Source organism: Ochotona princeps, chromosome 9 (genome assembly GCF_030435755.1).
Source record: "Ochotona princeps isolate mOchPri1 chromosome 9, mOchPri1.hap1, whole genome shotgun sequence".
Taxonomy (NCBI): Eukaryota; Metazoa; Chordata; class Mammalia; order Lagomorpha; family Ochotonidae; genus Ochotona; species Ochotona princeps.
The window spans coordinates 72,772,360-72,796,993 of record NC_080840.1 but is presented as its reverse complement, the minus strand read 5'-3'; the positions used below and the strand labels follow the sequence as shown (position 1 = coordinate 72,796,993).

The 24,634-nt window shown below is 42.7% G+C and overlaps 1 long non-coding RNA gene across 2 annotated transcripts in view; it reads right to left on the bottom strand.

The window, feature by feature from the left end:
- The window catches only part of LOC131481156 (uncharacterized), a 151,142-nt gene that overhangs the window by 70,869 nt on the left and 55,639 nt on the right, over nt 1-24,634 (bottom strand). For both annotated transcript variants that reach the window (XR_009246102.1, XR_009246103.1), the window contains exon 3: nt 7,419-7,473. This is a non-coding gene — a long non-coding RNA (uncharacterized LOC131481156). The remainder of the gene's footprint in view (nt 1-7,418; nt 7,474-24,634) is intronic.

The following is a 24,634-nucleotide window of genomic DNA, read 5'->3' as shown; positions in this document are numbered from 1 at the left end:
GACAGGAAAGTAACTGTAAAGCAGTTCTTTAAAAAGGAACACCACTCTGCTTTATTTAAACTCCACAAAGTAGGTGAGCACTTTATGGGTCATGGAGTCTTTAATACAAGGTGTTATGCAATATGTAGCTCGGCTTTGAGTGGCTTTTCCCTTTGTCCTCTCACATACCACATACATGCCATTTGGTGACATCCTGAGGTCGAGGAGGCTCTTGGATGAAACCTTCAGAAAAGGAAAGGTTATTCTACACCATGTATAAGCAAAAGCTTTGATGATTCACACAAGTCAAGCTTTTTAGTTCCTGGCAGGGGAGATTTGCTAGTCAAAAGATTGAAAGGAAACTGGTTATATTATAACTTGTGCCCTGATAGAACCACTAATGCCAGCTGGCTTTTATAGGAAGGACAGAATGTTAGGGGGAATGTTGATTAGAGAACTTTTAAGTAGCACAAAACAGGCAGGAACAATTTTAGCTTCTGAAAAGGAAATGGAATGAGTGAAAGTAAGTCTTTATTTTATAGGAAGTACAAGGACTGTTCCAGGAAACATTTTCTCCCTTTGGGCTGATATTTGGGAGACATCTATCAGTGTTCTGCCCCTCACAGTTTGTCGTTGGTCACTGACTCATGTCATTGAGGTATGTATAATAAGAAAGCTTTGGTCTCTGCAAGTAGAAGCTTTTCTTACAAAACATGCCTAATCTATTTTTAAAAATACGTATTCATTTGAAAACAGTGTTAGATAGAGGGCTCTTCCATCCTCTGATTAAATCTCCACATGGTATCAATGGTTGAGGCTGAGGAAGGCCAAAGCCAGGAGCCTGGAACTCCATCCGATTCTCCTACATGGACGACAAGGACCCAAGTCCTCGGGCCATCTTCCACCATTTTCCCATACACATTGACAGGAAGCTAGATTGGAATCAAAACCTCTGGGGTTGGAACTAACACTCTGACGTGGGACATGGACATACAGGTCAAGGGTTAACATGTTGTGCCACAATGGCAACCTTTTAAGTTTTTATTATTTTTATTTACTTGAAAAGCAAAAGACAGAGAGAGAAAGACCTTCCACTCAATGGTTCACTTCCCAGGTGCCCACTACAGCCAGTGATGCACCAAGCCAAGGCCAAGAGCCTGAAACTCAACTTGAGTCTTCAATATGGGTAGACAGTAGGAGCCCAAGTATTGAGCCATCATCTGTTGCCTCCCAGGGTACTCAATATCAGGAAGCTGGACTTGGATGTGAAGCCTGAACTGAAGCTTGGGTGCTCTGATATGAAATACAGGTACCCCAAATGGTGCCAAAAGCTATGCTAAATATTCCCCTTAAAACTGGAATTGATTTAGCTGAGTCACAATAGGGGCTTTCAGTCCCTTCTTTTCTTTCTTTTTTTTTTTTTTTCCTGGAGAAAGCACTTAGGTTGTATGTATTAGATTCTAGCCATCAGAATTAATAATTTAATTAGAAAGAAATTTAAGGCCAAGACAAGAAAATCTTAGTGGATTTTTCCCTATTTTTTGAGTACATTAAAAGTTGCTTTTTTTCTTTCTCATATGTAGTGATTTTCTTATTCCAGAGTTCACCCTGAACGCGCTTTTGCCTTCACCATCCTTATTAGACGCTCACTGCAGACCCCAGGGAGACCTGAGCCTCTAATTAGGTATGCAGCATGACATTTAATAGAGGATGAGCTGTGGAACACTGTGGCAGTGAAGGTAATTATAGATACTATGTGGTTGCAGAATCTTTTAATTAATAAAAGATTAATTCTTCCAGATTTTATTATTTGACTCATATATAATGTTAATAAAATCACTCAGCTTTAGTTTTTTTCAGTTTTTGTCAAGGAGAATTCATCATCTTAATGATATTATATACTCTTATCACTTGCTATTTATTTTTTTTATTGATGAAAAAGTAAGCATTTAGAATTAGTTAACCACAATCAGTTGAGATGATCCCCATTTTGTCGACAACATCCAACGCACCAGAAGCCAGTTGAACATATGGCTTCTTGCCATCAGGCCTCAGAGAACATCAACTTCAACCATAAATTTTCAAAATATGTTTCAGGCCAAGAGTCTTCAACAGCCAATTTTAACCACCTAGAACTTGGTAATGTTTCATTTTTCTTAGTTTTCCTCTGTAATGCAAATGAAATATTTTTTAGTTGTCAAATGAAATAAAGTTTTCCTTTAAAAAGGTTTCATGCTAAAACTACAGTCAAAGGGAAATGTAGAATGAAACAAGCAAGTGGTTTGTAAAATTTGACAATGAAGCCATCAGATGCAAGGCTTTTTTTGATGGAAGTGTTTTTACTGTTACAATCTCCTAATTGGTTATTGACCCATTCATAGTTTTCATTTTTTCATGATCCAATCCTTGTAAGTTTCCTTCTGCTTAATACCCCCCTTTAAACATGAAGGAAACAATATGGAAATAATAGTCTTACCCACTTTCCTCTAGCCCTTGAACCTTTCTTACCCTAATTAACTATGTAAAGATTGTTAAAAATATAATAAAAAAATAAATACTATCAAAGAAAGCAAAAAAAAAGGCTAAAAAAAGTTTCCTATATTCATGAATTTGCCCATTTCTTCCACGTTTTTGCACTTATTAATTATCCGTGATAGTGTCTTATGACCCTTTGTATTTCTGTGTTGTCAATTGCGATGTTTCTTCTTTCGTTTCTGGTTTTAATTACCTGAGTCTTCTCTACTTTTTCTTATTCTGGCTAAGAATTTGCCTTTTTTATTCTGTTTTTAAAAACCTGACTTACTTTTATTTGAAGAACGTGTACTGATTCTTCTCAGCTCTTTCAAAAAATTGAAGGGATAAGAATATTGCAAATTTATTCTATGAAACCAGATACCTAATCCAAAGCCAAAAAGGACACCACGAGAAAAGTGCAGGCATTTATGCCCAATGAGCATAAATATAAACATCCTCAACCAATACTAGCAATTCAACAGTGTTTTAAAAGGATTGTTCACTGTTATCAAATTGAGATTGATTCTAGGAATACAATGATGGCTCATCGTATACAAATCCATACGTGTGATATGCCATATTGAAAGTATGAAGGACAAGAACCCTGTGATGATCTCAACAGATACAAGGAAAACATTTGACAAAATTCAGAATCGTTTTATGATCAAGACTTTCAACAGATGCATATAGGAGGAATACGCATCACTAGAACAAAGGCCACACACCAGAGACCCGCAGCGAGTACCATACACCGCGAGAAAGCACTCAAAGCATGCTGCTTCTCTAAGATCAGACACGAGACAAGGCTTCTCTGCCTCATCACCTGTCATTCACCTTAACACTGGAAGTCCTAACTATAGTAGCAGGACGAGAAAAGCAAGCAGAAGATATTCACATTGAAATGAAGAAGTTAAATGGCTTCCATCTGCAAATGACATAATGTTGCATGGAAAAATGGAACTAATAAGTTAATTCAATACAGTTGCAGGATATAGAATAAACATAAAAATCAAGAGCATACACGTACAATAGCAATGAGCTATTCAAAAAGGAACAAGGACCATTTACAATAGCCACCTAAAAATACTTAAGAATAAACTAAACAAGGACTGAATATTGAAAGCTGTCAAACATTGATGAAAGAAATTATAGCAGATTTAGGGTCAGTGTTGTGGTACAGCACATTAAACTTCTGCCCCACAACACCAGCATCCCATTGGGCACTAATTCTTACCCTGGCTGATCCACTTCTGATCCTGCTCCCTACTAATGTGCCACCTGTAACCCATGTGGGAGATCTGGATGGAGTTCCAAGCTATTGGGTGGGCCTGACCTAACCCTGTCAGTCAGGCATTTAGGAAATGAACGAGCAAATGCAAGATTCTCTTGCCCTCTCTCTGTGCCTTTCAATATATATCTATCTTTAAAGTAAAATACTGTTCTGGGCTGGCATTGTGATGCCGCATGTTAAACCTCCACTTGTGATGCTGGATTCTCATATAGTGGTACTTGCTTAAACCCTGGCTTCTACATTTAAATTTCAGCTCCCTGCTGATGTACTGTGAAAGCAACTGGATGTAGCCCAAGAACTTGGGCCCTTGCCACCCAGTGGAGAGACCCTAATAAATTTTCTAGCTCCATGGTCTAGTGGCGAAGATCCTCACCTTGAATGTGTTGGGATCCCATAAGGGCACTGCTTCTAATCCTCGTGGCTCTGCTTCCCATCCAGCTCCTTGATTGTGGCCTGGGAAAGCAGTTGAAGATGGCTCAAAGCCTTGGAATCCTGCACCTGCATGGGAGACCTGGAGGAAGTTCCTGGCTCCTGGCTTTGGATTGGCTCAGCACCAGTCGTTGCGGTCACTTAGGGAGTGAATCATCAGACAGATCTTCCTCTCTGTCTCTCCTCCTCTCTGTATATCTGACTTTGCAATAAAAATCAAATAAATCTTTTTAAAAAAGTTTCTAGCTTCTGGCTTCATTCTGGCCCAAACCTGGCAATTGCAGCCATTTGGGAAGTGAACCAGTGGATAAAGGATTCTATCTTCCTCCCTCCTTCCCTCTTGTGACATTGTGCCTGTCCAAAAACAAATCAACTTCTTAAAATAATCAAAAATTTTTTTGTAAAAGAAAAGCTAATCAGTCAGGAGGAGCTCTGGAAGGAATCAGTAGTGACCATAGTTCATAACTTTGCATCATATTCCTGAGAAACTGACAAGTAGATATTACATGTTTTCATAACAAAAAGGTAAAAATGTGAAGTAGTGTTTAAAACATGCATGTGAATGTGTATGAACTCAATTTAGGCATTCCATTGTACACATACATTTCAAAATTGCATGTTCTACATGACGAACATTACTCAAAAGAAGAGTAAGTACTTTGTGACTGAATAGATTGAGAAATGAAAGTATAGGGAAAAGAACACTGAGCAGATACCGAGGTTTCTCCATTATTTTGCCATCAATCAGCTGGATGACGTACAGTGGGTTTCTTAACATCTTTGTAAAAGGAAAAGGTTGCAACATATTCATGTATTTGAACTTGGGTTGAGCTTTGAAGATTCCCGTGTTTGGCCCACATCTCAGACCAACTGCATTAAATCCCTGAGTGGGATTCAGGCGCCAGTAATTTCCATTGCACCTAGGTGATTGTAATGTGCATCTAAAGTGGACCACAACTGTAAAACCTTTATTACTCCCAAATTTTATGACTGTAGGATAAAAACAGATAATATGAACAAGTATATTCATATCATGAAGAAATGTATTTTGGCATTCTGTGTAACTAATTGAATGAACTACAGTATTGCTTTCATTCAGGGATTTACAGGTTCAGATAGATGTGTATTACATGTTAAAATTTGATACAGGAACAACACTGGGGCGTTTGGTGATTAACAACACAAATGTGGGCTATTCCTTATAGAACTAACAATGTAATGGAAGAAGAGCTAAATGAGCACAGATAGGTGTTTCTGTTAGTCTGCTAGAAGACGGAAACACATGAGCACATGGCAGGGCAACAAATGTAAAGCTGAAATCTTATTGCTCAAATTCTATAAATGAAAATGTAAACATTCCTCCATAGGCTTGGGATTCTATGGTCTCAAGACCATGGAACATGGAACAACGATGTGAAAATGTCAGTTGTTGAGTTTGCTCTCTGTAACTTCAATGGTCAAGTTGGCTTTGAGTATTTGTGTAGCCTCAGAACAGAAGCAAGAATAGAATATTCTTCCACCCTCTACCCTTTCAACCGAGAAAGTACTTTTGGACTCATTGTGTTGCTCACAGAGCAGCCACAAGCTTTCATTTACAACCTGCTTGAATTCAGAAAGCAAAAAGATAGAACCCTAGTCAAGAATTCAACTAATGATGCATGTCATCCCATTCAAATAATAAATGGGACAATCAACACTGCTTTGCATAGAGATAATCAACATGTTTCAAAATCAAAAGAAAATCTTTACTCCAGGAATAACTCTCATATTAGGTCATTTTTGCTGAAATAAGATTTATTCTAAAATGCCATAGAGGACAAAAAAATTTGACCATTGCTAAACCAATTAAATTCCATTTGAAATTTTAAAATGACAGGTCACATTTATAGTATGGGGGGAGTCATTTTTACCACTTTAAAGAAATATAAGCTCTAGTGATCTTGGGTAGTATCCTAGCAGCCTGTAAGCGTTCAGGAAATTTCCAGTACAAAATTATGCACCTGCATCTAAGCATGAGGCTCAGGTTTCTTGCCTTAGCTTCGTGTCGTAGTAACTGACAAACAGAATACATATCAGCAAAGTCTCAGTCGCTGGCAGTGGAAAATGCAGCTCTCTGCAGCATTGCCTTCCCTTCTTCGGCTGCGAGCAAGGACTGCTTGGCATTTTGCCCAGTGCAGTAATGCCCATGGGCTCGCTATGCAAGCAAGAGACACCAAGGTCCTTTGGTGTCTGGATGGCTGTGGCTTCCTCTTCAGGGAAGCGAGAGTCCCGTTTCCCCTGCCACTGGCTTCAGACAATGAGAGGGTCGTGTATGAAGAGTGCTGCTGTCAGTGCTTTCGACCCAAATCCAATTTGCTGTCTTGTCTATGCTCCTCTGAATTTTTTTCCAAACTCTCTGATATCAATTCTGTCTCACTCCATGTATGGAAATAAAATGATTATTGGTGGGCTTTGGTCACAGACAACCTACCCAGGTAATGTGGTACAGCAATAGCATTCTCAATAAAGAAGTACTGGAGGGCCCGGCAGCGTGGCCTAGCGGCTAAAGTCCTCGCCTTGAATGCCCAGGGATCCCATATGGGCGCCGGTTCTAATCCCGGCAGCTCCACTTCCCATCCAGCTCCCTGCTTGTGGCCTGGGAAAGCAGTTGAGGACAGCCCAATGCTTTGGGACCCGGCACCCGCGTGGGAGAACCGGAAGAGGTTCCTGGTTCCCGGCATCGGATCGGCGCAGCACCGGCCGTTGCGGCTCACTTGGGGAGTGAATCATCGGATGGAAGATCTTCCTCTCTGTCTCTCCTCCTCTCTGTAAATCTGACTCTGTAATAAAATAAGTAAATCTTTAAAAAAGAAAAAAAGAAGTACTGGAGAGAGTTATGGTGAACTGGTCCGTTTTTTAATAACCAAGAACAACCTTATATAGGAAGGGTCTAGGAGAACAAACCTCATGGTAGTAACAACAATTTTATTGGATATAAGCATTTATTACATATTATAAGCCTAGCCAATCAGTGCAGCTGTCACATACTTTGCCAGGCAGCACTATGTAGCTCATCACAACTTACGTAAATCACTCTCACCCTAGAGCTGTTTATTACAAGACTATCATAAGGTTACCACGAGATGGGTATGGGCAGGGGTAGGTGGCAACCAAGCTACTGCAAAGTCCCCAGATTACCAGAAGAGATTGAAAGGAAGGGAAATACCTGGAGGGCCTCAGGCTTCTTGCCAACTGCATGGGTCCACAGGGGTCTCAATGTGCTGTTGAAACAGAAGAATGGTCTCAAGTCTTTCACCAAAACCAAAGGTAGGTCTCAAGTCTCTAGACATGCTCTGAAACCTTGTTCCTGCTGCCTCTTGCACAGGCTAATTAAGCTGAGACCCATCCTGGTACTTACCCACAATGGTTATGTTGTTTTGTTTTGTTCAGATTTTGATATGTTGTCTTCTCCAGCTCAACCACCTGAGCCAACACTTGCTGGTTTCCAGAGTTCACATTAGCAGGAAGTTGGAATCAGGAGCAGAACCAGGATGTGAACCCAGGAAGTCTGACATGGCATCATGGGATACAGAGGCCAAACACCTAAACTATCTCCAATTCTTACAGATTCTTATAGCAGCCTTGTAAAGTTGGCACTATCAGCCCCATTTCATGTGTAAGGAAGTGGATCAGCATGTTTCAATGACTTGCCCAAGATTTCGCAAGTTAGAACAAGGTAAGAATTCAGTCCAAATCTACCCTAGTGTTGTTCCTGGCAAGCCATACTGGACTCGTTCTGTTCTAGTGTGCATGGAGCCTTCTGATATGACTGTTCTCCAAAGGCACCCCATTGACTCAGAGGATCTAATCTATGCCTCTTACTTAATCCACATGAGAACTGCTTCTTTCCTACCTTTTGCCCAATAGAGTCTCCACCCCAGGAAAATTCTCTTTGGACGGCAGCTTTGCTCAAGACAACTCATTTTTTAACACCCCTATCAAGTTCAATCTTCAATATAGTCTACTTTCAAATTAGTAGAGTATGTTTTGGTGTTTCCTCTTCTGAGATTTAATATGTAATCAGTGCTCTGTAGCTTACTTATTCACAATTTTGTCTGTCCAGTTAGACAAACGAAACAAAACGAAACGAAACAAAACAAAACAAAACAAAACAAAACAAAACCAACTACTGAGCCATGTAGGATTAGGAAGCTGCTGAATGAACAGACCTGGGTTAGGATTTCAGGTTCTGGCTGTGGAACCTTACACATACTGCTTGTCTTCTCTGAAATGGAAGTTTCTCAGCTGTAAAAAGAAGGAAAAGAAGTCTCCCTTGGAAGGGCTGCCCCACAGATTTAGGGAGGTGATAACATGGAGATCCCTCTCTGAGGTGCAGCATGGCCAAATCTGGCTAGCTCAGTCGATAGAGCATGGGACTCTTAATCCCAGGGTTGTGGGTTCGTGCCTCACATTGGGTGCCGCTTACCAGAGACCTGCTCTGGCTGACTCGAGAGCTTGCAAAGAATGCATGGATCAGTGAGGAGACAAGAAGAGGAGATGTGGGCCTGGCGGCGTGGCCTAGCGGCTAAAGACCTCGCCTTGAACATGCCAGGATCCCATATGGTTGCCGGTTCTAATCCCGGTAGCTCCACTTCCCATCCAGCTCCCTGCTTGTGTCCTGGGAAAGCAGTCGATGATGGCCCAAAGCTTTGGGACCCGGCACCCGCATGGGAGACCTGGAGGAGGTTCCTGGTTCCCGGCTTCGGATCAGCACAGCACCAGCCGTTGCGGCTCACTTGGGGAGTGAATCATTGGACAGAAGTTCTTCCTCTCTGTCTCTCCTCCTCTCTGTATATCTGATTTTGTAATAAAATAAATAAATCTTTAAAAAAAAAAGAAGAGGAGACGTGGACCACTAAGGCATGATGCTCATAATGGACAACTCAGAAAAGTTGCCTTCTTTATTTATACACAAATCATCATAAGCTTTTGCACAACATCCAATTGTTTCATTTTTGCTTCATTATAAAAGAATGATTACGAAAACAATCCTAAAAACATTATTATTATTTTACTTCAGAGAAAATAGCTTCAGCAGGCTATTACTCGCTCAAACCTGCAGTGACCTGGCTGAAGCCAGGAATGCCACGGTTGGCAGCACATGCAGTTATATAGTGACAAGTGGCTTACTTCTATTCAAAGTCAATTTTCACTAAACCTAAACTAATATTACTTAAAATATCAAGAGTACAGAATTAAAAGGAAAGCTCATAAATGAAAGGAATTTATAAAGGCATATATTATAGATTCTTTATTAAATTTTATTATAATCAATCATGCGTTAATTACCATCACCTTTACCTAGTACTGAGTCAATTGCTTTTTGTTCTTTTGTTAAAGAGCAGTGAAAGGGATCAGGGTAACTCAGCTTTTCTACAAACAGAGGGCCCTTACAAAAAACTTCTTTTCATCTTTGCAAACTGTTTTTTTTTTCTCTAAATATAAATGCCAATATAAGGTAGAAGTTTTAAGCCATTTTTCTTTGGAGGCTCACATTTGTCTCCGTTTAGAAGATGTCCCATATATTTTCTGCTTTCTGTGGTGAGAAACCAAAATGCATCATTCCATGTGTTGTAACAGTTCGAGGCTGCACAGTAAACAAATTCTTTGTACCTCCATGATTGTCACCTGTTCCAAGATACTATCAAGCCATTTCTTAAGGAGAATATTACTTACATTAGGGCAAGCTCCAGGACAAAGGTGGACACATAACAGGATGTTTGGGGACAATATGGGCTCAGTTGTACTATTGTATGCTTTTAGCTGTGGGTCATTGCCTTACGTTGCTAAAGACGCTTTTACCATAACATGATTTATCAGTTTGAGGTATTATACGTTACAGAAATCCTTTCACATTTACAGAAAAACAACAACAGCACCCTCAGGAGATTTCTATGAAATGTCACAGTGGTGATCGAGTGTTCATAAAATGGGATGAGGCAGCAATGAGGTGATTAGAGACCTTCTGCCAGGCCTTGCCATGAAGCCAGAAACTCCTCATGGCCTTGCTAACCAAAGAGCAGTGCTCATCACACAAGCATGCCATCCAAACCAACTGCATGGCTTTCCTTTCTCCTGTGAGGGCAAGGCTCTGACTCACTCAGAACTATCACAGACAGGCAGCAGTGACAGTCTGACAGTTCATGCGTTGTCAGTTGTATGACAGGATATGGAATTGCTCGTTTTAGTGGGGCTTTGAGAGACAAAGAAAAAAAATTCTAGTATCTGGAGCAAATTCCTAGGCACAATCCCCACCCCATCCCCCATTGAGGTATAAGAACATGAATGTGGAGGCTCTAGCGATCTAGGCTCCAGCAATCCATTTCCAGCGCCAGCCAGACATCCAGCAGTGGCCTCCACACAGACCGCCAGGTGAGAGCCTGGGTCTGCGTGGGGAGCTTGGAAGGTGAGTACAGTCTGGGATCGGACAATCAAGCTGAGTGACTGGGACCAGCCACAGGTGGAGAGAGTAGGGGACTCAGGGCGCCATCTTGTGTGGAGAGGCAGAAGGTAGAGTTGACAGAGCGGCACAGAGCCCCCTTTCTGGCTGTTCACAGGGAACTGATCCAAGGGGAGAGGGTAGCACCAGCTTCGCTCCCTACAGGGTCATTGTGGTCCCTGCAGCTGAAAGCCAGCAGCTGCAATTCTCCGCCTGGCGCCATCTCGGGTAGCAGGGCAGCAAGTGTAGACCCCAAGCGAAGATCCAGAGTGGGCGTGTTACTAGCTAATTGCACTGAGCTGAGCCCACAGCACCAGCCTTGCAGCCTGTAGGGTCTGTGTGGTCCTTGGAGCTGACGGCTGACAGTCCCCTGCTCTTTGTTGGTGCCCCTACAGGCGCCATTTTGGACACTGAGGCAAGTGTTCCGAACACTGATACTGCAAGAGCAGGAGTGGCAAACTGCGCATGGGCTAATTCAGCAGCTCTCAGATAACAGTGTCACAGGACCAGACACTGTTACATTGAAGGGAGGACAGCTGAGTCACCCAAGAACTGACCGGGGAACAAAAATACCACTATCTTGGAGCACTGCACAAGCTCCACAGAAAAAACAGCCCCGACAAGGCACGCCACCAACTCCACCCAAAATAACCCCAGGGAGTACCCAGATTTATCGGCCAGCAGGGGGCCACAAGCTCAGTGCTGCCTACAAAATCAGTGCCTTGGACAAAGCAATTGTCCAGGACAGCTGTGTTTCCCAAATCCAGGGCACTGATTGAACATAAAAATCAACTTATAGGCCTGTAGGTAATACACCATAGAAATGATTTCATCAACCAGATTGGCAACTACAAAAGGTAAAAGACGAGACAAAAGCACTATGAGTGTTACTGAAATCTCTCCAACAAAGGAGCAAAAGCTTCGCCCACTCTCAGAGTTAACTGAGGAAGACATTGAAAAAATGGGGGATAAAGAACTCAGAAAACTTGTTATAAAGCTTCTGATCAACAATGAGAAGCACAAACAAGAGTACAAAGCAGAAATAGCAGTAATACATCAAATTAAGGCTGATATATCAGAAATTAAGAGCGCAGTAAATTAAAAATACGGTGGAGAGTCTCAACAACAGAATGAATGAGACAGAAGAAAGAATTTCAGAATTAGAATATATTTCCTGTCACCATGAAGAAACAAGCAAAAAGCTGGAAGCAGAGCTAGGTCAAGCTAAAAAAAGTATCCAAGAATTAAAGGATATGATTAAAAGGTCTAACATAAGAGTTACGGGAGTTCCAGAAGGTGCAGAAAGAGGAGTTGGGATTAGAGGTGTATTCAGTGAAATAATATACAAAAACTTCCCTAATCTGAGCAAATAATTGGAAAATAATATACAGGAGGGCTACAGAATTTCCAACAGAATTGACCAAAAATGAACTTCACCACAACACATGATAATCAAGCTCTCTTCAGTTGAACAAAAAGAAAAAAATCCTTAAATGTGCACATGAAAAAAATCAAGTGTCATATAGGGGAACCCCAATCAAACTCACAGCTGCTTTCAGAAGAAACACTATAGACTAGAAGAGACTGGAGTGACATACTCCAAATTCTAAAAGAGAAAAATTTTCAGCCCAGAATAACTTACCCTGCAAAGCTCTCCTGTAAGCCAGTTTAGACTATCCAAAATCTGCCAAGCTCAGCAAAATTAAGCTTCAACACTATAAACTGCTGAATGCTAAAATGAAAATAGTCACGAGACAGCTGAATACTACCCTATAGCCATTTTAAAGTATATAGCGGCCGGTTCTGTGTATAAATTAAAATTGAAATGTCAATGAAGTAGTCATACGATGTGGTTAAGAACTTGCAGTTTTTAACATATTTGTTACTCAATACCATGTCAATTAATTCCATAATGTTGTAAATTGATGTTGATGTTATGTTGTGGCTATTAATTGATCGGGATGATATTCTGCCAGCTCTGCCTTCAGACCAGAGATGGTCTCCCCAAGAAACCGTTGAATATATCTGGACAATAAGAGGCTGGACTCTATGCTTGCAATGAAAGAATCTTGACTTAATCTGAACTGTAATACTGCAACAAGGTGGAGGAATCCACCATGGGGGGAGGGTGTGGGGAGGGGCTGGGGGAATCCCAGAGCCTATGAGACAGTGTTACATAATGCAATGTAATCAATAAAAAACAAAATATAAAAAAGAACATAAATGTGGACTTGTGATGAAGATTTGATAAAAAAATAACTCCCTGAAGTGAAAATTGGGACATGAACAGAGACTTGAGCACTGATGTTCATAGCAGCATGAATCAGAAGCCAAGGAGAGACCCAAGTGTCCATAAAGGGTGACTGCACTAGCTGATACATACACAATGGGCACTATTTAGCCTTATTAAGAAAGGAAACGCGAACATATACTCCAGCATGAACCTTGAACGTATGATTGTTATGATTGTGCTTGGAAGAATTCACTCACCAAAGGATAAGCGTTGTACGATCCCACAAGGCTGTGGTACCTGGAACAGTCAAATCTAGACACAAAAACTTGGGAGGTAATTACCAGGGACTGGGGAGGGACAATGTGGAGTTGCTGCTTAATGGTGATGGAGTTTCTGTAGGGCAATGAGAAAGTTCTGGAGACAAATGGTGGGCATCATTGCACAGCAATGTGCACTTTAAAGTTAGTTACCATGATGCATTTTATGTTGTGTGTATTCTACCACATTAAGTACAATAGTAAAATAAAGTTGTGGGGCCAGTCCATGGTTTCAACCCGTGACAAGAGCATAGCTCATGTGGAAGAGGTTCTCTGAGACCTTGAGGGGCACACATGAAATCCCGTTTAACCTTATACCACTTGACTCCCACTGTTCAAAATACAGGTGGCACACAGAACAGGAAACCCAAGATGAACCAACTCTAGCAGCAAAGCAGCTTCGTTAGCTGAGACAGCTGTGCCAGTGGGGTCTCCAATTTTCCTGAGAGTCAGGTTCTCTTGCAGGGGTTGTTAAGATGCGTGTACCTAGCCATGTCGCACTCAGTAGGGCCTAGGTAAGGCCCAAGAATTTGTATTTCTTGCCAGTGCCAAGAATTTGTATTTCCTGTATTGGTTAGTGTGGAACTGTATTTTCTCAAGGCTTCACGAGTCTTCTGTGTCATCAGGGCCTGGCTCTGGCTCTCTTGCTTCTAGCATCCATTTTTCAAGTTGTCACCAGGTTGATTTTCCCTGGAAGGGCTAAAATGTCTACCCCAGTTCCAAGGCACCCTTCCGTACCCCAGTTTGTTCAGTGAGAGACCTGTCCTGTGCCCAGAGTCCCAGACACACATCTGACAAATCACATTAGGGCTCAGGCCTCCTCCAAGAGCCAGTTGTTCTGCTCATGGTGTGAAAAGGATGGCTCCAACTTCCTTGGAACGACCAAGTTTCAGAGAGGAAGCAGGAAGAGAGGTGGTCGATAAATGGCTACAATCCCAGGGAAAGGCGAGGAGGAGGTAGGCAGAGGTAAGGCCATATACGCCGTGTTAAGGGTGTAGAGCCAGGCCTGAAGCCAGCAATCAACCACAGGATGACTGCATTAGGGGAGTGGCCTGATCCATTTCAGGAGGATTGGTTGAGCAAGTTTGGAAGATGGACTTGGGGAAGAACAGCTTGGAAAATGAAGGAGAGCGGCAGGTCTGAGTGGTCCCCAACTCACTCCTCCACTTGGATCCCACACTTTGGAAGCATAATTACCACATGTCTAACCTTCTCACTTGGGGTCTTCTTTTATCCAGCTTTATGATTTCTGGATGATCTTCCCTGCTAAAATATCAGCTCCAGGAAGGCAGGAGTATTTGTCTCCTGGATCCAGGACTATATCCTCAGTATCGGGAAGGAAAGCCTCAGTGCCTGGCATGTAATAGATGTTCCATAAATATGTGTTGAGTAACTGAATTCCACATGAGAATTCACCATGTTAGTGCCTTTATGCCTTTGCCTAAGTGGCTCTATGTGGTTTGTTTTGCCTACATTCTCTAATTTTATAGACTTTTCTAAAGTTTTTAAAGTTTCCTGGAAATTTCCCCTAATTCCCACCCATGAGCTGCCACTGTCCCTTCTCTGTATCTTGCCACATCCTCTTGTCACAGTGTGTTATAGTCACTGTGTACATTTCTGTATTTCCCCTAAAAACTATTAGCTCCTACATGGTCGAGCAAGTTGCCATTGACTTCTACAAACACATGGCATGGTGCCTGATATACTGAAGTTCATCACTGATGAAGCCATGAAGAGCCACCTAGATGAATAGAACCGAAAGCAGGACAGAAAGTCTCCTGCAGACGGCAGCCTGTGGCACCATCCTCACTTTTGGCAACAACTAAAAGAAAAATGATGTCGTTTGGTTGCATCCTGCTTGTCCTGTTTCTGTTGGCTCACTGACATTGGCTCCCCTGATCCATCAGCACAAATGTCTTCCCCCAGAAATCATCATTTCGGAGACTCAGCAGCAGAGCTGAGCTCACAGGCTCAGAGATGGATTTGACCAAGGGACAAAACCAAATCACCAACCAGCTGAAACTATAAAGTGATATAGAATTTGCCTAAGCAAGAAATTTCTCCTTTCTACAGAGCAATCTTTAAGTCTGAGTCTGTGCTTGTTTGCTAAGGTTTAGTGGAGACAAAACCTTTGTTTTGAAAGGAAGGGTACAGATTATGCCATCCAAACTCCACTCATCACTGGAATTCCTGCCCCACCACCTACCTGCCAAGATCCCAGCTTCTCTTGAGCACTTGCAATGCGAGAAACTCAAAGCCCATTCCACCATGAGCCACCCTGGATTCCACTCTTAAGAAATTTGTGCTGAAAATAAAAGATATTGATGCACAAGGGGCCCAGTGAAGACAAGAAGGATTAAGGAGAGCTTAAAGGAAGGAGTAGACTTAGAAATGAGCTGTGAAGGGGAGTAAAAAGGTGATTTTACAAAATAAGAAAAATCTTGAGTATCTTGCTACTGGGGGAAGTAGAGGATTGAAAAATTAGGATGGGCTTGTTCTATTGGGTTTGAAGTGAATTGCAAAAATGATAACTGACATTTCAGAGAGTGGCCTGCCAAGTTTTAATATGGTTTATTTTTTTTCTATTTTTGGTTATTTTCCAAATGTTTTCCTAATCACATCCTGGCCTGGCCCAGAAACTCTCCTTAATATGTCATCACAGCTTCAGTAGCTGGGCACTGAATTCTTTTTAAAAACAGTTCATTCAAGGTGAAAAAAAAATGCACTGAGTTTTCACAGACTCAAAAATAAATCTGGAAGTACAGCCTTGGATAATGGTAACACTTATTCAGTATAAAGGCAACCTCTTCTTCCAGAGACTTTGAGAACTTCAAGGGAACATGGAGGCCATAGCATTGAATGCTTTATGTTTGCTTCTGTGACTAGTACTGGCTCAGCATGTTTCTAGCAAGAACATGGACGAGTTATGGGCCATACCTCTGGACATCCCGAGTCACAATGAGATGGGTTATCATTACCAAGAGGACACAAAATCCCTACTGAGAGACTGGCTTATCTCAATCAAGAAAAAAATAGGAAGGAAATATTGACCTATTTACTTAATCTGAAAAATTTCTACAGTGGAACTTAAAAATTATTTTAAAAAATTCTAAAGGGATATAATAGCAGTGTTTGCAAAATATGTGAAAAAAACCAATAGTGTCTGGGCCCAGAACAATGGTTCAATGCCTAAATCCTCACCCTGCACTCGCTGGGATCCTGTATGGGAGCCAGTTTCAGCTGCTCCACTTCCATTCCAGCTCCCTGTTTGTGGCCTGGGAATACAATGGAGGCTGATGCAAAGCCTTGGGACCCTGAACCTGCTTGGGAGACATGGAAGAAGCTCCTGGCTCCTGGCTTTGGATTGGCTCAAACCTGGTAGCTGTGGCCACTTGGAGAATGAACCAGCAGACAAAAGAACTTTTTGTATCTCCTTCTCTCTGTACATCTGCCTTTCCAATAAAAATAAATCTTAAAAAAATAGTGCCTGAAAAACCTAGCAAAAATTCTAACTTTGACATTAAATGAATACTTAAATATAAGTATAGGTTCTTACTGTCCCACAGAACTTGGGAGATCAGGATGCCACATCCTTCCTGATGATTACCTTTCAAAGAGATGGGCCTCAGGTGCTTGAGAAAGGCATACTGGGAGTGAAAGACTAGCTTTCTAAAAGAGCTACACACATGCTAGAGGGGAAGAAAGGTAACCCAACTACCAGGTGAGTTTACCACAAAACATATCTAGAAGTGCTGCTACGTCCTCCTAAGAGCTGTTATTGTTTATCTTGAGGACGAGCCTGGAAAGGGCTGTACCTGCTTGATTACAGATGGGTGAAAGGGTAGCATTTCTTTCTGTCTTTCCTAACGTGTTAGTAATTTGTCTATGATATGCATTATATTCTTGTTAGATGTTAATTAATAATAAAATTAGTTTATTTCCTTAGTATCTTTTTGTGAAGAGCTTTCCTGGGTTGGCAATTGTTGTTTTGGAGTAATTTGTATATCTTTTTTTTCATTTGTTTATTTTTATTTATTTTTAAAATTTTTGATGATGTTCACATAGTTGAACAGGGTGTGAATAGATGAAGATTAGGGTAAGTGGGTGAGACCACTGCTTCCATATTTTCTTTCTTTCCTCCTGTGTCTGGGGGATGATGGAGATAAGGGGAGAAGCCACACCCAACCTCCCAACGCCCTCAGTACACAGCTGGGAAAGGGTCACCTGCTATCTTCCAAAGGCCACCAGTGTGGAGCACGCCCCAAGGGTTTGGCTTAAGTGATTTTAACAGTTCTGAAATGCTGTCTATCTCACCAATCCAATGATGAGGAAATCCTTCCAAGCTCCATTGGCTGACAGAGTCCACCAGAGTCTGCGTTCACCCAGATATTTGCTGTCAACACTTGGCTGGGGTAGTTGTCCAATTTGTTCTGTTCTTCTTCCTCTGCTGTGGTACCAGATGTCCTCTGCAGACCCAATGGGCTGCCATATCCTCCATGTGCTTCTGGGCATGCTGTTCACTGCTCCATCTTTTCCACTGAGGAGGCCCAGTTCTGACATATGCACTCAATAGCAAGTGGACCAATTTTGCAATTCTCCCCGTGGTTGGAGTTCTGAGTCAAGTAGTTCAATTGGAGGAATCCACAAAAAAGACCTTATCTGAGGTGATCTCAGACCTGACTCTTGCGTGTACTTGCCAATACAGGGTCTGGCTCAGTTCATCATCCACTTCAGCCTACCCACATACTAGTAGTTGCAATTTCTGGATCAGTTTTGTTTTTAGCCCCATCTCTTAGAACACAAACCAACAGATGCTGTGACCCAGACCAACCCAGCCAACTAGACACTCTGCCTTTACATACACTAATGGGAGCTGCAGCCCAGTTGGTGAGACCCCCAGCAATCCCCACCAGGCCCGCCCCTCTCCCTGGTTCCTGTGCTTGCCAGTATGTGCAGCACACTTGTCAAGTTTGTCCCACATACCATTCTGCTGTCATATACATCAATGCGCATTGAAGCCTAGTTCAACCCAACTGACCCCACTTCCAGCCTGCACTCATACTGGCAGGTGCCACCACCTATCTAGCCAGACCCTGCCTCAGCTCATGCTCAATTCTCATGCACATTAGTGGGAGTTGCAACCCACAGAGAAGTGCCTACATTTTCCCTACTGAGCCCACTCCCAGTCACAGACTTGCACTCTCCAGGTGGTTCTGAAGTCTAGCTTGACAGGATTTGCCCCTCAGACCCAACCCTTGTCAGCTGATGCTGCAGCAAAGCCCAACCAGCCTGCACTTACTCTGGCTCATGCACGCATCAGTGTATACAGTCAGTTAGTCCATCATGGCTCTCCCCCTAATCCAGTTCACATGTAGGACAACAGTTGTGGTAATCCTGCCCAGTCTGGTCTGTGCTCAGTCTCAGTTCTCACACTCACCAGTGGGAGCAGTAGACCAGTAGTGGAGCCCACACTGCCTCCTGCTGAACTCGCCCCCTTTGCCCTGAGTTTAGCAGACTGGTGGGTGCTGCTGCCCATTCTGGCATGACCTACTTTACCTCAGCATTTGTCAGCAGGTGCTATAGCCTGGCCCATCCTTACCTATGCTGAATTCCAGCTCATGCTGGTGGCTGCTACAGCCTAGTCCAGTCAAACCAGCCCTCAGTTGTGGCCCTAATGTGAACTGGCTGGTGTTGTGCCCAAACCGGCCTGTCCTACACCCTGTCCTGGTTTTCCTATCTTCCAGTGGGTGATATGAACTGGCCCAGTCTGTCCCAACTCCAGATGACGCACAAATTTGTCAGCAGGTACTGTAACCTAGCCTGGGCTGGGCTGCTCCCAGAATTGGTTCTTGTACTCACCTGCAGGGTCTTCATCCTGATAGAGGAGTTCCCCAAGCTGCTCTATCAGGTCACCTCCCAGTGGCAGATCTCATGCCCACTGGTGGGTTCTGGGCCTAAGTTAACTTAGTCCATCTTCTGTTTTAGAAGGAACAGTGTCCTTGACCAACCAGCCCACACCCATTCCAGTTCTTATTGTTGGGTGCTACAGCAAAGCAACACATGGTCCATGCTCTGACACGGTTCTCCTAGCAGGAGTTGAGGTTTAATCCAGCCCATCCTACACTCACACTGGCTGTCATGAGCATCAGTGTGTGTTGGAGTCTAGTTCAATCTGATGCAACCCAGACCCAGTCCACACCCATGCTGAGGGAGACAAGGCAGCCACATCCAGCCCAGACTGCTGCCCCCATTCTAGCTCTCTTGCTTTCCAGCATGAACCACAACCCACCATTTCTGTAACTCCCCTGTCAAGCCTGTTCCCAGCCACACATCTTGCAAGTGGCAGTGGTTGCTCTGCCCCAGTTCACACCACCCATCCCCCACTTTTGCCTTTGCCATTGGATGCTGCAGCCTAGTCTTTCCCAGCCTGCTCCTAGTTCCAGCTCTCGCTGGTGGGTACTGCAGCTTCGCCCTGTGCAGTCTGCTCCCATCCCTGGCTCATGCAAACCAGTAGGAGTGATAGCCTCACCTGGCATAGTCTGCACTCTGGCCCACCAGAGGAGTTTCCTAAGTTCCCTCACCAGATCTACTCCCAGACCAGATTTCATATGTCCCAACAGGTGCTAGGCCCTTACCTGGCATAGTTTCCCCACTCCGTCCAAGCTCCCCACTCCATTCATATGAGTTGATTCATGTTGCAGCTAGGCCCAACCCACATCCTATTTTTGGGTGTGCCTGCAGGTGCTGCAGCCTGGACCAGCCCAGCCTATACCTCAGCACCCATGAGTGTCTCCAGATTTTGTGGTCATGCCTAGCTCAGCCAGTCACCACCCCCAGCTGTTAAGCAAACCAGTGGAAATTGCAGTCCACAAGGACCGACATACTTCTGCCCCTATACCTGATTCTCTTGCATACTGGTTAGTGTCATTGCCTAACCTGTTCCAACTCTCATTTGCAGGTACTGTGATCTTGCCCTTCCAGTTAGGCCACCAGCCATAGCTTCAGTGTGCACCAGTGAGTGGTATTCAGCGGTGGTCAGTGCTAACTAGCCAAGCTCAGGTCTCACACTTACCTGCAACTACAGTGGCCTTGTTGATGGAAGTCCCTCAGTAGTCATTCCTTACTTGCAACATACTCCCTCAGTAGTCCTCCCTCCCATACATCTCCTCACCTCCTTCGGGCTATCTGCCCTCCATCCTCTGCTATGATATCAGATGTTCTCTGTATGTCCCAATAGGCTGCCATATCTTCTATGTGCATCTGGGTATGCTATCCAGTGTTCTGTCTAAGCCACTGAGGAGGCTCAGATCTTCAGGAACAGTAGCCTTTTCGATGCAAGTCCCTCAGAGGTCATTCCTCATGTGGTCATGAGCCCCAGGTCTCTGCACACTCCCACCTGTGCCATACCCAGGCCCCCTGCAAACCCATACTCCAACCCCTGACAAATGTGCCCTCTGGGGATCAGCAGTCAGCTCCCACTGTGCATACAGGCCAAAGGGCCATGCCAGACAACCAGGTCTCTGCCCTCCTGCCACCTTTCCGGGGGGTTCAGCAGCCTGGTTCCCACTGTGCATGTGGGCCCTGGAGTAATTTTTTTGAATTACTTACTTTAGGAGCAGAGAGATTGAGAGAGAGAGAGAGAGAGAGAGAGAGAGAGAGAGAGAGAGAGAGAGATATTATGAGAAAGATACAGTCACAGAGAATGCCCATCCATCAGCTCACTCTCCAAATGCCTATAACATATGAAGCTTGGCCAGGTCAAAACTAGAAATTGAGTCCAATTTCGCTTTATGGAAAGACAGGGACTAAATTACCTAAATTACATGAGCCATTGCTCATCTCTTCCATTGTCTGTATTAGCAGGAAGCTATACTCAGGAGCCAGAATCAGTATGACACAGAATGTAGGCCTCTTAACCTCTAAGCCAGACACCTGATCCAAGAGCTTTACTTTTCATTATAGATCCTCAACATCTGTCACTCGCTGGCAATGAGAAGGGTTCCCATCATCTGGTTTCTGCATTCTTTTGATATAGGAGAATCTTCAGGGAAATGAAATTATCTGTGGGAAAGTCTCTGTTGAGTGTTATGGGATGGAGTGTATCCTCCGAAAAGATATAGTGGAGTGCTCACCTCCATTGTCTCAGAATATGAATTTACTTGGAGACATGTTCTTTAAAAAGCTCATGTAGCAGGCCCAGTGGCGTGGCCTAGCGGCTAAAGACCTTGCCTTGAACAAGCCAGGATCCCATATGGGTGTTGGTACTAATCCCGGCAGCTCCACTTCCCTTCCAACTCCCTGCTTGTGGCCTGGGAAGGCAGTTGAGGACGGCCCAGAGCACTGGGACCCTGCACCCACGTGGGAGACCCGGAAGAGGTTCCTGGTTTCTGGGTTCGGATTGGCACAGCACTGGCCGTTGCGCTCACTTGGGGAGTGAATCATCAGACGGAGGATCTTCCTCTCTGTCTCTCCTCCTCTCTGTATATCTGACTTTGTAATAAAAGTAAATAAATCTGAAAAAAAAAAAAAGCTCATGTAGCAAGGTCATTAAAATGGATCTTAATCCAATATGGTCAGCATTCTTGTAAAAGGTTAACGTGCACAAAAACATACTTACATGGAAGGAAGATAATGTTGAGACCAAATGATAAAGCAACTATCTCCCAGGCAAGGGGGGAAAGCCTGGAGTGAATCTTACAGTCACAATGCTCAGGAGGAACTAACTCTGATCACTTGGATTTCAGCCTTATGGCCTTCTTCTGAACTAGGAGACAATTCCCTTCAGGTGTTAGCCACCACTTGGCGGCAGTACTTCAGTAGGGCAGCCTTAGCACACTAACACAGCAAATATGAAGTCAGAGCAAAGAGACAGTTCACAAGCTAAAGGTGTTGCCTGTGCAGGCTGAAGCCTCAATCTCCATGAAGGAACATCCTCACCTGAAAACAAGACAGGTAACTATCAGCATCCATGCGTCACCTCTATTCTCATCCCTGAAGTGTTAGAGAAACAGTGGTCCTGCCTGGCGTGGTGGGCTCCCTCCTGTAGTTCTATGTAACCACCCCCATGTTACATTCAAGTTTGGGTTCAGGAAAATCCTGGTGCAGAACCCTAGCTTTCAAAACACAGAGCATGCTGGCTAAGGGTTCAGACACGTGCTGAGAAATGGCAAGACACTTTCTTCAAAAATCTCTGTTCTATGACAACATAACTTGGCTTAACGGTCTTTGGGTAAGTCCAAAATTTTATTAAAAAAATAAAGCAACATAACACACTTGGGACTGCATTTTATATTTAGTTGAAAATGTCTTGTGAATGAAATGGAATCATGCTTTTTCAGAACCTGCAGCATTCCAGGACAGAACTGTTAGTGTGACATGAGAGGGGCGCCAGCCTGCAGCTGTCTTTGGGCAGAGAAAGAGCCACCTGTTTACACCTGAGCCTGGCTGTGATCAAGCTGTGACCAGTATTTCAGATCTTTGCCCTTTGTCACCATAACCACTTCTGGGATGTGTTTTTGAGGTATGTAAATTGCACAGGCCATTCAGGGCATGTAAATTGAAAACTACTTGAATTTGCAAAAAGATTCAAAGTTTTTATCAAAAACACCGTGGACAGGCAAAATGAAAGCTGCTACAATAGAAATGAAGCATACAGTAGAACAAATTCAAAGTACAGTGGAGAGTCTCCAAAATAGAATGAAGGAGGCAGAAGAAAGAATCTCAAAATTAGAAGGTATTTGCTGTCACCAGGGGGAAACAAAAAAAGCTGGAAGCACAGCTGGATTGAGCTAAAAAAAGTATTCAAGAATTGAAAGACACTATTAAGAGGCCAAATATAAGGGTTATGGGAGTCTCAGAAGGTGCAGAAAGAGCAACTGGGACGAAAAATGTATTCAATGAAATAATAAGGGAAACTCTCTAATTTGGAGAAGGAATTAAGAAACAGAATGCAAGAGTGACACAGAACTCCCAACAGTGCTGAACAAAAGCAGTCTTCACCATGACACATGATAAGCAAGCTCTCCTCAATAGAACAGAAGGAAAAGATTTCTACATGCGCATGTTTAAAAAAATAATCAATTGACATACAGAGGAATGACAATTAAATTCACAGCTAACCTCTCACTGGAAACTCTACAGGCCACAAAGGAATGGAGTAACATATTCCAGATTCTAAAAGCAAAAAATTGTCGCCCCAGGATAACATACCCAGCAAAGCTTTTCTTTGTCTTTGAAAATGAAATAAAATTCTTCCACAGCAAAGAAAAGTTAAAAGAATATGCCTCTTCCAAACATGCCAGACATATGATACTTAAAGATGTTCTCTTGACAGAGAAGAGGAATAGCACCCACCAAAACCAAAGGTAAATGTGAAGAATAAGCCAGGAAAGTAACAACAGAAGACTAAATCAATAAGCAACCCATTGCTAAAATAACAGGCCCAAATTACCACCCATACATATTAACCCTGAATGTAAATGGCTTAAATCAAATGTCATAAATTAGTAGACTAAATTAAAAAAAAAATCTATTTGTTCCCTACAAAAGACATATCTCACCAACAAAGATCAGCAGAGACTACATCTCATGGATTTTGATTTTTTTTTGTTAGTTTCATCTCTTCAAAATGCTTTCTTATTAAATTCTTCAATGACTGGGCCCGGCATGATAGCGTAATTGTTAAAGTCCTCACCTTGAATAAAATTCTTCCACAGTAAGGAAAAGCTAAAAGCATATACCTCTTCCAAACCTGCCTTACAAATGATATTTAAAGATGTTCTCTTCACAGAGAAAAGGAATAGCACCTACCTAACCCAAAGACAAATGTGAAGAACATCCCAGTAAAAATAACAACAGGAAAGTAAATCAAATAATGAACACTGTATTGCTAAAATGACAGGACCAAATTAATTACCACTACCCATATTTACCCTGAATGTAAATAGCTTAAACCCATCAAAACATGTAATCTGTTTTCTTTATGTTAAAACAAATTTTTTAAACAAAATCCATCTATTTGTTGCCTGCAGGAGACACATCTCACCAACAATGATCAGCAGAAACTATAGCTCATGGATTTTGATGTTTTTGTTTTTATTTTCATTTCTTCACTAAAGTTTTTCTCATTAGATTCTTCACTGACTTATAGATCATACTGTAGCATTTTCTTCAAGAAGCTTCTTGATTTTCTTTTGCATTTCTTCAGTGACACATTAGTCATTCAGTAGCATGTTAGTTAAGTTCATGATACTGTAAATTCTATTTTTTTAACTTTTGTTGATTTTTTTGTGGCTTTTCATTTAAGGAGGTGTGTAGTAAATGTGTAATAGAGATGGTTATAATCAGATGTGAGGATACAATGCAGTGTGCATCTCCACCTCCAGAAAAAAGAT